This window comes from Haplochromis burtoni, unplaced genomic scaffold (assembly GCF_018398535.1).
Source record: "Haplochromis burtoni strain Fernald_Lab_line unplaced genomic scaffold, NCSU_Asbu1 Contig_61, whole genome shotgun sequence".
Taxonomy (NCBI): Eukaryota; Metazoa; Chordata; class Actinopteri; order Cichliformes; family Cichlidae; genus Haplochromis; species Haplochromis burtoni.
Window position 1 is genome coordinate 220,565 of NW_024582422.1, and position 14,148 is coordinate 234,712.

General features: G+C 42.4%; 1 long non-coding RNA gene across 1 annotated transcript; it reads right to left on the minus strand.

Moving 5' to 3' along the window:
• Nucleotides 1–5,684: 5,684 nt before the first annotated feature.
• Nucleotides 5,685–13,003, minus strand: LOC121814569. The gene is made up of 3 exons (XR_006054439.1): nucleotides 12,057–13,003; nucleotides 11,826–11,947; nucleotides 5,685–10,934 (listed from the first exon to the last, which is right to left on the minus strand). It is a non-coding gene; the product is annotated as an uncharacterized LOC121814569 (long non-coding RNA).
• Nucleotides 13,004–14,148: the final 1,145 nt, after the last annotated feature.

A 14,148-nucleotide genomic window follows, 5' to 3' on the forward strand; every position in this document is an offset into this window, starting at 1 on the left:
TCAAGAAAAGCATGTTCTGTGGAGCAGACATCAGTCTGAAATGGTGAAACTGAAAAATATTAGATTTATTTCATTCAGTTTTATTTATATACAGAGATGGGCAGTAACTGTAATCTGATTACTTTTTTCAGGAAACGAGTAAAGGGATTACTATTGCAAAAACGGTAATTAGATTACCGTTACTTTCCCGTAGGAACGCTGCGTTACTGCGTTACTAAAACCGTGAGTTTTTTGCGAGAATGTCTCATGACAGTGACGTAAGCGAGTGTGACATTCGTGACAACAGCTGTGTGCAGATCAACAATGGATCATATACCGAGTGCGGGAGAGAGTATGACCGTGCAGCGTTTAAAGCGTGGGAAGAAAACTTCTTTTTACAGCGAAAAAACCCCTAAACTTCCGAGCAAGCACCGAGTGCGCTACCACATAATGGAAACTCACAGAGAAACTCGTGGATTCTTCCACTGACCGCCTACGCCACTCCTGCTTTACAGGTGAAAATAGAGCAACAGGACTGCTGAGTCTTTGATGTTATTTATTTTCTGCTGTGTTTTACTTGCATCTATTTGAAAGACTGAGTGTAAACACAACATTTTTTTTTTATTTTATGTGCTGGAATGTGCAGAAAATAAGTTTAAATGTTAAACAAATTTCTTCCAGTCAGTGAATGTTGCATATAATTAAATTTTTGCTTGATGCATAAAGTTAAAAGGTTAAAACTAGTAAAACAAGTTTTAAAAAGAGACTTTTCCATTTGATTACATTTTGTATGATGGATTGTAGAAAAAGTAGAATTGGGCTTAAAGATCTATCGCTTTATTACCTACTCAGGTTGTAAATCGTGTTTTTAAAAAGTAACTAAGTAATTAATTACTTTTGAAAATAAGTAATCAGTAAAGTAACGGGATTACTTTTTTGGGGACGTAATCGGTAATTAGTTACTGATTACTTTTTTCAAGTAACTTGACCAACACTGTTTATATAGCACCAAATCACAACAACTGTCACCTCCAGGTACAATAATACAGAGAAACCCAACAATCATATTGAGCATGCGCTCAGTGACGGTGGGAAGGAAAAACTCCCTTTTCACAGGAAGAAATCTGCGGCAGCAGGCTCAGATTAGTATATTGATGAATGATTTTAATTGCACTGAGATGTCTGCCTCTTTAGACAGCAGCCAGCTCCCCCTGAGCAGCATGTCGGCTGCACACATGCATCACCCTGATGGACAACAGCTACCAGTTGCCTTCCACGAATACAATGTTATAATATTAATAAAATTATGTGTGATAAGAATTTTTTTTTTCTGTTAGCACTCATATTCTCAGCAGCAGCTGTTTTCCTGTCTTATTTTTCTGACCGTAAACTCAAGGCCTTGTGTCTGAAACATGCCGTCGGTGTGCAGTGGTGTTTGGGGCCGAGGTGGAGGAGCGAGGTCTGCGGGGCTTGTCGGGGGTGGGAGGATCCTGGCTGTCAGAGGACATGAGGATGATGAGTTTGGCTGACACTCACCGCCACTCTCTCTGATCGGCTGTGATGTGCCAAGATGGACATCAGCACAGCCGGGGATGCTCTGGCTACCGGCCCCGCCTGTCTGCTCGCATGCCAACACAAACTGCACAATGTCTTGTTTTAGGGGAGGAAGCGTGGCTCTTTTGGCATCCCACGCCGCCTCGCGTCATTTGGCTGCTGCTCTGCTGTCTTCAGGGCCTCTGTGGAGGGAGGTGCACGGCCTCTGTGTGTTTTTGTCAGGAAAAAATCACTCCAAAACTTTCATGTTGGGTGCCAACGTGACCGTCAGGCCTCACCCAGCAGAATTGATGAGTGCCTTCTGATAATCCATTAAGACACAGCGAAAGGTCGCGGGGTATAAATAGCCTTCAAGGACGCGGCGTGGCGCCATCTGAAGAGGACATGCAGAAATCTCCTCATCAATCTGCACATGAAGCTGTTTGTTTCTGAGCAGCTTTGTCAGGCAGCCCGTGACATTTACACAGACCGGGGGTGGACAAAATAGCAGCAACACCTGAGAACAGGACGTAACTTCTCCCCGTGACCTGTTTATCCTGCAGCTCATCAACTCAACATGACGGCCTCAAAGCAGAAAGCCCACGCAGCCACAGCAGCAGTTGAAAACTGGACTCTGGTCGTGACACACTTTCTTTCTGCTGGAGCAAACGTAAAGTCCGTTTACATTCCCAGCTAGTTTACTTTGGTGCCATTTTAAGACTTTTTCATCTCACTCTGAGAAATCTACCAACTTTTTTCAACAGCAGGTGGGAGGGGCTTCTGTGTTCAAAATGACCACATTACCACTATCCTGTTATGACATCATGCAGCTCCAACAGTAGGAAAAAACTGATTAACCTGAGTTTTAGGAGCAGCCTGAGGTTTACTGCACATGCACTGGCCTCGTTATTAGAAACTGCGGATGCATTTAATGTGAACATCAATCACTGGAACAGCAGAAGAAGCAGAACAGATCTCCCTTGAATGTAAAAATAGGTTAAAGTCTTACATAGTTTCATATGGGATGCAAAGGGGGGTTCAGAGGTTCCCATAACAACACATCACACAAGTGAATGTGGAAATAAAGCCTGCTGCATTCAGCTCAGACATACTGTGCACATAACAGGTCTGCCATTCCTCCGTAACTGAAGCTTTGTCATTACATGCACAACGATCCTGTTTGTCTCCGCTGGGAGAGCATGTCATCAGGCGGCGCTCAGGTGACCCATGAGCTGATAACGGGCAGAAAAGAACAACCTGCAAACACGGTGAGCAGGACGAGCGCCCAGCCTCACAACCACGTCCAAGCTCGCCGCCGAGCGCTTTGACCAAACGTCTTGGCTCTGAGTGATGGAGAGGCAGATGGTGCTCATGGCTAACACATGCACACACACACACACTCGGGCTGAAGAGCAGCAGCTGTTGTACAGTGGAGGTGGCAGCTCTGCTGTGTGGAGGCTTTCCAGCAGAATACATTAACCTGCATCCGTGTTCACTCAGAAACAGGAACTAAAACATTTGTTTTGATGCACGTTTTACTACAAGAACGGATTTTATTTATTTTTGGGAACCATCTACATCACTCAAATCACTTCACACCTTCTCTTTGTTATTAAAGGAATTTTTTCTCTTAGTTATTAAAGGAATTTTATTTTGACAAACATGCTTATTGTGTTATTATTTAGTGTAATTTATTTAATTAGAAGAATATCTATTAACACTGTCAGACTGTCAGCGCATCGGTGTGAGAGTGAAGAAAATGTAATTAAAGAAATAAAGTCGTGACACGACCCCGTCCCCCACAAATGAAAATAAATGATGGCAGATGTGAAAGATGGCTGTAGCTTCGTACCTTACCAGCTGGGTGGAGCTGTGGTTGCACCGCCTGTTTTGTGAGAAATGTCTCCACATTGTTGTTTGAATCTCTGACTGAGGAGTGATACGCTGCAGCATTTCATTATTATTACTGAGATGTAATGTATGAAATCTAGACCCATCACAACAACTGTTGTGTTCACAAACCATGTACTGGACCGGCTTGCTTCAGGATGCAGTGCAACCGTGAATAGAAATGGTGTAAGACTGTGCTGATGTTCAGTGTCTGTTTGTCTAAGGTGGTTCTCAGCAGCTCTGCAGCTCTGGCATCAACAGTCTTCTTGGGAACAAACCAACAACCAGAGAACAAAACAACACCCCTCACAAATGTACTCATTCAATTTCAATTCAGTTCAACTTTATTTAAATAGCAACAAATCACAACACAGTCACCTCAACGCGTTTTATATTGTAAGATAAGGACCCTTTAATGATAGAGAGATTAGCCCAACAATCAGACGACCCCCTATGGGCGAGCACTTGGTGACAGCGGGAAGGAAAAACTCACCGTTTACTGGAAGAAACCTCCAGCTCAGGGAAAGGCAGCCATCTGCTCTCCAGACAGCTTCACATTCTTTACTGTTGGCTTCAGAAACCGTCAGCCACCATCATCCGTGTTTACATTACCTTCATAAGGACAGGAGCCCCGTGAGGTGTAACAGAGGCCACGTGACCAGGAGATATCACAGTTGTCCTCCAGAGTAAGAACAACTTTCTCCCTGCTGCACAGAGCTAAACTCTCCGACATGTTTCTCTGGGTTTGCTGACTGTAATGTTTAAGGATTGCTGAAGTACCACAAACTTGCAGTCTGTTCACACATCTTTGTTTTCCTCATCCTGAGAGGTGATCTAAATATTCGTGTCTCGGAACAGCTGGAAAACTGACAGGTGTGCTGTAAAGCGTTTGGATGGCTGTTTGTGCTCTGCGGCGGCAAAATAACAACAGTAATGCTGTTTGACACGGACGCAGATTCATGAAGCAAACTCGTGTGGAAGAAGTTACAAAAAAGAATCAGACAAGAAAAAAACGAGCTCGGACAAATGAAACCATGCGGACAGGTGACGGTTACATCGAGGCGATGGCGGTGTAAGGGTAGTGCGCTGACGTTTGGGTATCCTGCGAGTAAACGTGAGAGCGGAGACGCTCTTCGTGTGGAGGCCGACGGGAAGTAGCACGTCAGGTAGTTTGTGTGCGAGTGCTTCAGCGTCTGTTTCTCTGCTGCGGAACAATGAAGTCATTATTGTGCTCATTTGTTTCTCGTGCTCCGTAAACCAGATGCAGCATGTTTCTAATCGTCAGAGCACGCGTCCATCGGGTCCTCGTTACTGCCTCCGCGGTGACTTCAGGACACGTCCGTACATTAGAACAATCAGCTCAAAAAATATTTAGATTTACATGATGGCCACTAAATTACTTCCAAGTATTCCTCCAAATTATTTGGACAAGAAAGATTTTTTAAAACTGTCCAGTCGCACCAGTGAGTTTTCTTCTTGTTTTTACAGGATTTATCCACAGTTTGGTTCCAGATGTCATGTTGTTTCAGGAGTTATTGTGTGTGATGTTTGGTGTAGTGACTTAAATCCTTTCATACTGGAGAGATTTTATTCTTTATTTCTTCTTCTGTGATCTGCTGTAGTTCTGTGGTTAAATGCTTCTTGCTTTCCGGGTCCTGTTAGTTTATCCTCTATTTGTTTCAGCCTTATTCCAGATTTCACCATCACCTCCAGTTTCATCTCTCTGGCAGTGGTTTCTGCTTTGTAGGAGGTAAAAGAGCAACAGACCAAACTGTGCCAGCACCCCTCCCAGTGTAATGCATTCAGTATTTCAGAACCATCCCAGCAGTTTATACTCACAATCCTAAAAAAATTCACACTGTGATTATTTGCTTTGATTTATTTTATGGGAACTGAAGAGAACCGACTTTTCAACATGTGACAGAAAACATTTTCCAGGTCTCGATCTTGTTGTCTAATTACAGATTAACACATATGTTCATAGCATCTGTCTGTCATTGGAAATGTTCTGGAAAATGACTTCCTGAAGGAGTGGAAGGCCTGGTTAATAACAATTAGTCACGAGCAACAGATTGATGAGGAATTCTTCCAGCTTTGTGTCCACAGTTTACTTTTTCCATTATGATGACCAGATTCTGCAGAAATGCTTTTACAACAATCAAACAACCCCCGTGAGCAAGCAGTTGGCGACAGTGGGAAGGAAAAACTCTTTTAACAGGAAGAAACCTCCAGCAGAAAATAAAGCAAAAAAAAATAAAGCAAAAAAAAAAGCTCAGGAAGTGACGGGAATCTGCCGAGACCTGTCGAGGATGAAGGGAAAGAAATTGAAATGATGAAACTGAGGGAAGTGATGTGAAAGTGAAGAATGCAGTTGTAATTGCTGGTCATATTCAAAAATGCCCCAGATCAAAATGAATAGTTTCATACGATTATTATGTGACCAGATGAAAACGATATGTTTAGTTGTTGTTATTTGTTTAATATGGTCATATTCCCGTTGCAACTCACTGTTTTGATATTTGATTTTCAGATTAAGCTAGATTTTTCTGATTTTTCGCAGGCGAATAAACAGATCTGACACAGTTTCCACTTTAGAGTCCACACCTCAACTTTCAGTACTTTTAAGGAGCCTGCTACCCAAGCCTCAGATATATGAGACCAGCACACTTCTGGACCTGTGGAGGATCTCCTGCCGATTTCCGTCAGGATCAGAAAATCATAAATGTTTTTCTGTGAGCAGCAGCATTGACCTTTATTGGATGCAAACCCTGAGAGAAACACAGGTTAAATACCACTAGTGAGCTCATTCACTTTCAGCTGGTGCTGATTCGTCAGCGGCCCGGAGACAGTAATCAGTTCTGTTGTGGATTCCATGGCCATGTGGTTCTTTTACCCTTGGTGGTGTGCTGAATGTGTACGCTGACAGCAGCGGGAATAAAGGAGGATGTGTGGTGTTTGTTTCTGCATGTGGTTTTCCCTCTGCAGCCTCAGCCACCTGGAACACAAAGGCATCTGACAGTAATCAGGACAAGGGGGAAAGGCATGAAAACAAACACTGTTGTTTGGAGCTCAGGCTTCCTGGCTTTTGTCAAACGCTTCGTTTAAATGCTCCTCTAATGTTCTGCAAGTGCTGCACTGCCAGACAGCGAAGATTAGGTGCGAGAATACACGAGAGACAGGGAGCAGGAAGAAGACAAAGGGTCATTTAATATGGCTGATGTGGCGAGTGCTGCGGGGACAGCTGGCGAGCTACTCGGGGAAATGTCCCTGATAGTGTGTCCTCATATGGACGCTTTGGCTTCGGTGAGCTTCAGCGGCCGGGTGGACGGACAGACGGGTGGGTGGCAGGGTGCTCCTGCTGCGACGCCCGGGGGCGCCACCGTGCTGCGCAAAGAGGGGGGGGCAATGGGAAAAACAGCTGCTGACAATCAGGTCTTTTTGTCTCTGTAGTTCGGGGGAGGAAGGAAGTGAAACACATATATTTGGGTAACTTATTGGATTTAGTGGAAAAATTGGAGAAATGTGTTCTCGGCTCGTCGTGCTGACAGTTTGTGGTCGACATGAAAGCTTGTTGTTCATGCTTTGGGTTTTGCAGCATTTTCACTTGTTTCTGTGTATTTTTGTACTGTGCTTTTTCACAGAGGCCAGAAAAATATTGAAAAATGAGCCGTGTGCCCCGTGAAACGCAACACTGGTGCTTTCTTAATCTGTTAACTGTGGAAATATAATAAAATTAACGTAAAAGAATATGTTCCGTATAAATATAAATGTGCTTTATATTTAATTCAGTTACACCTCATTGTCTGAATTCCTTAATAATATGTGGGAACAAATATATTTTTAAGTAAGTGTTTATTTGATTAATATCAGCGGGTCCGCAGTGTGATTTTAAAAAGGTTTTCATTTTTGCTCCCAAATGATTACTTTTTAATATGTTTGCAGAAAAAGTCACGTTTTCAGTAGATGAACACAGATCCATCTAATCTCTGCCCTGCAAGAATAAATGATTCCACTGAGTGATGATGATGATAAACATGATGCATTTTTCACCGTCAGTTTTGTGTTTATTCTGAGAGAATAAATTACTGCCCTGCGGCAGGTGAGTAGAACTCTCAGCAGAATCAGGTGGAATAAGGACAAATGTGCCAACTTGCCTCTGCAGGTGAGCACAGGAGGTCCAAGAAACACAACAGCGCCTTCTGCTGGGAGCTGAGTTAAAGCCCGGCAGCTGCTTCAGAGTGTGCAGGTACTGCAAAGCGTGAAGGTCCCACTCATCTGACACACGAAAGGGCCACACAGAAGAAAACTTCACACTTTTATTGACATCCAGTCAGGTCTTCACACACAACATCATCACTTCCTGGTTAAACCCAGCTCCCCGCGGTGAGGAGGTATTAATATTCAGGCAGTCTCACAGTTTGGAGCCTGCTGCACTGACAGATGTTTATTTTTTAGACCCACTGACGCACGTGTGAATGCAGACCAGACATCATTTCTGAATTAAAATCTGAACTTCATTACAAAGTAAAACGTAAACACTTTTTCATAATTTTTGAAAATACATAACTTACAACAAAAGTCGCTTTTTAACGTTTATATTTAATATAATTGTTTTTTGTTGGGGGGGGGGGGTGATTGTTTCAATCAATTTCAGTATTATATATATGCACGTAGCACCATTCATATTCATAACAATAATAACATTAGGCACTTATAGTTTTTTTTTTTTTTTTAATCGACCACTAACATTTAAAATAGACTTGCATAATTTTATTCAATAACAAAAATAAGATTGCTCAGATTTAATGTGTATTTCCGGAAACGTACAAGAGCATATTATTGCTATAAATACTAGAAAACAACCCATCCATAGTAAACGTTTATTTCCAAATAATGGATACGTAATGTCATCATTCCTGTGACATCAGCTACTACATATATAAATATGTAAATCATTGTAAAAATTTAAGTGTTTTTGTGTGTTTTAAGAATTATTTCCAAAGCATAGATAAATATCCTGAGCAGTTCATATAGTAAATTTCCTCCGGGTTGATGAACACTTCTACGAGGAGTTAGAGACACGTGTATGCTACCATGGTGATGGTAAGAGATATATTTGGTTTAAGCAGCTCACAGGTGCAAACGTAATGTGACCAGTATTAATATCAGTTAAAATTAGTATATTCAGTTTTATATTAGTATTGATCAACATTTTATTTTACCAGCTAAAGTTTTTTCAATTCACTTTTATTGTTGAAGAAAAAGTTTAATTTAGTTTATATTCAGTTTTTCTTTTTGCGCAGGTTTTTATTCAGCTGTTAATTTTACATATTGAACATGTGAAATTGTCATGTGTGCAGTTTTTCTTAAATAAATCGTAGAGTTCAGCTTGAATGTGAATGTTAGCTAACTGTTTAAATGATGCTAAAAAAACGAACGATTAGGCTAATATAGTTTAAGCTAAATTTATATTAACACATTAATACATTTATGATTTGTTTCAGTATGTGTAAGTAATTAGGATTAACTTATCCAAATTTTAAAGGTGAACTTGTGGTAAATTATTACATGGCTGAATAATTTAATAGTTGTTTTTTTTTAATGGCGGTTTTTCGTGACTTTGAAACGTGAAAGGACGTCTCTAATGGACTCAGCGGTAAGAGACCAAGAAAAAATAAGCTTTGAAACGTGTGGTGAAAATGTTTCACTCTGTCCACGATGTTTTCATTAAGCCGAGCGAGTTGGCCAAAACGAAACACAGAGGAGCTGAAAATGTCTCCAAGCGTTGAACCCATTTCTGGTTCAAACTGGAACTTTGAGGTAAAAGGCCTCCTCCTCATACCTGGAGTGGACTTCAGGGACAGTTTGGTGAGTATTTCACAGCCTGCTGTGAGACTTTTCACTTATTTTACATCAGCAGCTAAAACAGGTTTAATTTACAGGAGAAAAGTGTAACTGTACCTTTAATCATGAAGTCCAGGTGGATTAGAGCTGAGATGGGTCTGTTTGGGTAGCAGACAGCGTACTTAAAATTAAAACTGACATCCCAGCTATCATGGAGAGGCACAAACTGGATAGGTCACCATTATAATCAACATTTAACAATTTTAAGGGATACTGCAGAAATACAGTGAGCATAAATCAGAAATACAGTGAGCATAAATGTATTTGTCACAACAGTTATAAATGTAGGGTCTCTGCTGCTACAGGAATTGGCCCTAAAAGCCAGTATTTAAAAGTGGTTTACATTTCCTGGTTCCTGACGTCTCGGTTAAGAGCTTAGTGACGTCTGGCTTTGAAAAATAAAAATCATCAGGAAAAACAAGGGAAGTGTTTCAAGGTCCTTGTCCGTGTTAGTCAGGTTATTCTACTAATGGTAAACGGCCTCAGGTATTTGCCTATCCCGGCAGGCCTCGCCTCGTCCATCTCTCTCCACAAATTTAGGATACGAATCGGCGAATCAGACGCAAACAGAAGGCAGTGCTGCCAACTGTTCACTTTCATGTGAATGACTAGCAGTTTTGTGTCGGCTTTCTTAGAATAAAGTGGAAAATAACTAATCGACCGAAGCAACATGTAACCGCGACCTACACCGCCGTGTGGATGCCGGTTGAGGAAGAAACCACGACTGTTGGTGCTGGCTCTACTCAGGTTAGTCACACTCCAGACCAACCTGACAGTGTGTGTGTGTGTTTGCAGCGTTAGACACAGATCTGCAGATTTCGACGATATGATTTGATTAAAAGGAGCCTGACTAACAAGTTCATGCAGCCCCTTGAATGCACAGGAAGTATTTCTGACCGATTATTAATTCATCTGACAGGAAAATTCCTGATAAAACCTGACAGGCAGCAGAGTTGTCGGGAACTGAAAATTGTGAAAGCTGTGCTAGTTTGCAGAAAGTTTCTGAGTGAAAAAAAACACGCAAGCTTCATAAAGTCTGAATTCAGAGATCATCCTCAGCGCACATGTGGAGGGAAGCGGAGCGATGCTAACGCCAGGGCTGGCCTACAAAAACAGTTCCACTCAGCATCTGCCGAACGCTCGTGGCTGGAGTCACAAAGTTTGTCAGCAGGGAAGACGGAGCTGGTTCCTCGTGTTCCCGGTGAACGACGTGTCCTAGATGATCCCAAACAGCACCACAGACGATAACTGCACCTGAGCATGCTCCATAAGCCCGACTTGATTCAACCTTTCACTGCAGGGCTCTCCAAATTTATTCTAATTTCTTTCCAAACTTTCCAGAGACCCCCTCCTCCTGGCCTGGCGTAGCTTAACACCCCCCCCCCTCCGACGTATCTCCGGCCGAATCGCATTCCTCCGTTTGGCCGCCACAATGGGTGAACTGTTTGATGGCGGCTCTGCCCTGGTTCAGGTATTCCCCGTCTGATTAGGAACCTGAGCTTCACCACCCCCCCCCCACACACACCACCTCCTGCTCAGACCCCCCCACGCACACACACAGAGCGAGGCTCTCTTAGGCTGAAGGGCTGAAGCACATGTGATGGGACGACACCGCCGCTCAGTCCATCCTGAGAGGAAATAAAAACAGAGACGTGTACAAAGACGATTCCAGAGTTTAATTACCTGCATTTCCACAAAAAGAGAAACATAAAATAATAAAGGTAATATTCATACACACAGTGAGTACACAACAGAAATATATGCCACCTGACCATTATCACTTGCTTTTTTTTATTAAAAAAGAATAATTAAAGACCTGCATAATTTTCTAATTAATTCCTTCCTATTCTGTGTCATTATACATATATATAATAAAAGTTATTATGTATGATGAGGACGAATATTTATCAATGTTTCCTATTGATTTAGCTTAATAATTTTTCTCTTTCTATAAATGTGAAATAATTACAAACAGGAAGTGCTTTGGCATTAAAATATTCACAGCCAGGAAATATAAAATACATATTTCTTTTTTATATAAATATACAGTGCTATAAAAATAATTTAATTCTACACTTTGATTTTACGTATGGTGTAAAGCGTGGCTGTGACATAAACTGTCCTGTCAGATTGTTGTTCAGATTTGTTTTACGCTCACACTAAAATAAATAAGAATAAATTTGGCTTAGACTGAAATAAAAAAGAAATCATAATTTACAGTGATTTCTGTCTCATCTGGAAATATATGAAATATGAAAGCAGCTCCTTTATTAATGGCTGTAGCCTCCTAAACAAAAATATGAAAGTTTAATTAAAGACTAAAGCTACATCTGTCGGAAAGTTTTATTTTTACATCAATAATAAACATAAAAACCAGTCAAGCTAATTTTAGTCTCAAGTTTAAGCTTAAACCCTCTCTGTCTGTTCATTTTTAGGCTTGGAGTGAGGCTGAGCCTCAGCTTGAGCTTCCTGCTGTCTCCTTCCTACAGGTGAGGTGCATGATGGTGGAGCAAACTTACTGATTTACTGATTGAGCTCGGGATGATGAGGCTTCGGCCGGGAGAGGTGCGCTCTGTCCAGGGTCCACTCGCGCATGGCCCCTCGGTCTGGAGGTATTTATGCCAAAACACACGAGGCTCGGCTGCAGGAGGAGGAGGTGGAGGAAGAGGAGGTGGAGGGCTCACAGCGGATGAAAACAAAAGCATGATAAGCAGTTCCATGTGCACCCTCCCTCCCTGCCTCCCCCTTACCTGCCTTTAAAGTGACCACGAAGAAGAAGTTTGCAAAGTTCAGCTCGCCTCCTCTTCCTCTGCTCCTGATGATGATGAAGAAGCCCTAATTAAACCGGAGGAGGAAGAAAGGGAGAAGCGACCCGAGGCGCGCGACGATGCGTAAAAAGGCTCGTCATTCCTGCGCTCGAACGCGCGCGCGTGTGAGTGAGTGTGTGTTGTGTGCGTATAGAGTGTGTGCGCGTGTATATGCAGTGAGTGTGTGTGTCTGCTTGTGCAGTGAGTTTGTGCGTGTAGGGTGTGTGTGTGTGTAGGGGGTGTGTTTTCCTCGCAGCAGATGACTGCCGCTCACCTTGCCACGGGGTCTGCAGGAGATTGGTTCATTGTCAGGGCGCTTTTTTTCCCATGATTCCATGTGCTGCGGCTACATGTTGCCCAACATGCCAGAGCAAATGTTTTCTCGGTGAGGTGTCTCATGTCCGGTGAGCGCGCTCTCAGATGAGGCTCGCGGACAGCGTGATGGCGGGGAAAAGCTCGGAAGGATCCATCAAATGGCAGCTGTGCTACGACATCTCAGCCAGGACGTGGTGGATGGTGAGTTGGCACGAGCTGCTCTCCTCCTTCTTCTCTTTCTCTTTTCCTCCCGCCAAACACCCCCGCTCCCCTCTGCTCCTCTCTGCTCCTCCCGCGGTGTCGGAGCTTCTCTCCACTCAGAAGCGCAAACTTGTGAAAGCGCGGATAAAGTGGCTCCGCGTCCGTGTCCGCGCGCTCCTGCCGGTACTTACGGAGCGGACACTCCCGCCTCACCCCTCCCTCACCGTGATGTCCCGGGACGAGCTGGGTTCCGGCCCCGGTCGGCTGCTCCGTGATGACGCGTAAGGTTCGGCGGACCCGCCGTGGTCCCACGGAGCTTCAGAAGCTCCGGGGCGGAGGCACCTGCAGCTCCCGCTCCTCCAGCCTGAGCGCGGAGACACAACGGCGGCTTAACGCTGCCGAACAGCTCCGAGAACTCTGCATTCCTCCGGTCACACTGTGCCGTCCGCTGCCGCCGCCAGTTCCCGGTCCAAGGAGAGAGATTTTAGGTGAAGAGTTTCTATTAAAATAATCTTTTGAATTTAGTTTGAAGCAGGAAAAATAAAAAAATAATTTATTTCCCGTTTCAATGAAGTGAATGTATTAAAATAAATTTATGGCACGCGCTGAGCACAAGATAGAAACGTCTGTTTGTCCTTAAACGTTTCTTATTAAAGGAAAAGTTTCCTGTCGTTTTACTTGATTTAAATAATTTTATTTAAATCAAGGAGGTTAAATTAAACACATTTGTACTTTATTTATAACATTTATTTAAAAATACATTTGGAATATAAATGTGAAATCCTGATTGGACTCTACTTTTACTTTTTATTTCTTTATTAAAATGGTTTTAAACCTCACAATTAAATGTAAATATAAAAAACTGAAAATAAATTAAAATAAGGCCAATGCTGGAAGTTTACAGTGATTTTAGGCAATAAATATGCACAAAAATTACGTTTTTTGGGGTGTAAAACCTGAAATATTTTCCTTTTTCCTCTAAATGATTTAAATGAACGGCACAGGTATTTCCTGGGTTTTTTCTACTGGACTTTTGCAGTAAATTCAAATTAATAATGATTTGAATTTTTCGCTCTGCGTGAAAAATTTGACAGTTCGTGGGGAGATATCAGACACATTTACAGTGACTGCATTAAAAACTCAGCAGTTGAGAGTTTTCTAATGAGGTATCACCGCAGCAGCATCCTAAATGATCATAGCGGGTAATTAGTGGGACTTAAATCTGTGAAGCAGCAGGAAAGGTTAAACTGGCTGAAAGCACAAAGAGGATTATCTGCTCCCATTTTCAGAAAGCAGCTGTGATTATTCCAGATGATTTCAGGCCAGCGCACCAGTTTTCCTTTAGTGCTTTAATGGATTTTAGGTTTTAATCTCATTTAAATATTTTTTATAATCTGCTGTTTGGTGATTTAATATCGTTAATGAGTCTTTCAGATTCAGGATATTTTGTTTTTAAAGCTGTAAAAATGTTCTGAATTCCTGCTTCCTCTTGTGGAGTCGGGTTTTTTGTGAGCCTTTC